Source organism: Hyaena hyaena, unplaced genomic scaffold (assembly GCF_003009895.1).
Source record: "Hyaena hyaena isolate Hyena2069 unplaced genomic scaffold, ASM300989v1 scaffold_157, whole genome shotgun sequence".
NCBI lineage: Eukaryota > Metazoa > Chordata > Mammalia > Carnivora > Hyaenidae > Hyaena > Hyaena hyaena.
Genome location: NW_024080789.1, coordinates 918,681 through 919,910, shown reverse-complemented (window position 1 = coordinate 919,910; position 1,230 = coordinate 918,681). Strand labels below are relative to the sequence as shown.

The following is a 1,230-nucleotide window of genomic DNA, read 5'->3' as shown; positions in this document are numbered from 1 at the left end:
TCTCTCTCTCTCTCTCTCTCAAAAATGAATAAACATTTATTTTTTTAAAAAGTAGTAGAAAAAGACAAGAACAAGAAAATTTAAACAACTGGGATAACAAAATTTTGGAGAAAATAAGATAATAATGAGAAACTGAACATAAGAATTCATAGCAATTTCAGAAGTGCACCAAAAGCCGGCTGAATGGCACAGTTCTAATCAAAAGTCCTTATACTACCCACAGAGGTCAAATTGCAAATGCAGATCCCTAGAAATTATGCACTTTATTTAATGGCGTGTCATCCTTGCCCAGGGGCCATGCTAATCTTCTCTGTATTATTACAATTTCAGTGTATATGCTGCTGAAGTGGGCACTGCTGTTTACTTAATAATAGCAAATTTTACTAATAATTAGTGAAGGATACAAGCAAAAAGCAAGCACAAAGATAGCAATGTCTATCTCTGGAGGAGTCCAAACTGTCATCTGAACCTCCAAAAAATAGATCTTTGCACTGGGATATATTTTGCTTTCAGAATAAGAGATGGATGTTCACTGTGTGTGTTGTACATGTGTTGTACAGTTTGCCCAAGGAAGCCGTTTAAGTTCAGATCCCCTTAGTTTTTACATTCCATTAGTTACACAGGAAACCTACATGACTAAATTCTGTTCTCTGAGTTCTGCCCCCAATCCATAAATTTCAGATTGGTTTATAATAAGCAGTGCAAAAATGCTGCTAAAAATATTCTTAGATGGGAACTTCTTTGTTAATCTCCTGCTTGCAAATTCCATCAGAGTGTTTACATGGAGGAGAGAGTTACAGAGCTATTTTTAATTCTTTTCTTTTTGCAGAGACCTGCATGAATTGCAGTAATGACAGTGGCAGGGAGAGCTGAGGGTGAATTAGAACATGTCAGGACATCCTGAGCTCCCCAGACACCATACTGTGCATTATGAAGTGTGGCTTCTCTTAAGGTACTTGGTGGAAGACAAGGACACATATATGAGCATTTATGAAAGGGACACTGGGCTCCAGTGAGAGTGTCTCTGACCCTCACCTCTCTTAACCATACTCTGGGCTCATAAATCTGCATAATCTAGAACTTCTTTTAATATATTTTCCAGCTGTCCATCTCTGTCTACACTGAGGATCAATGAGACATGCAATGCAAAGCAGGGAGCAAAGCTAAAGGCAGCAGGCATGACAGATGGAATGAATATTCTTAAATTAGAAATAGAAATAATATATTGAT

The 1,230-nt window shown here is 37.5% G+C and overlaps 1 non-coding gene across 1 annotated transcript; it reads right to left on the bottom strand.

Moving 5' to 3' along the window:
• Nucleotides 1–247: 247 nt before the first annotated feature.
• LOC120236621 lies at nucleotides 248–354 on the bottom strand. The gene has a single exon (XR_005529717.1). It is a non-coding gene; the product is annotated as a U6 spliceosomal RNA (small nuclear RNA).
• Between the last annotated feature and the right edge of the window lie 876 nt (nucleotides 355–1,230).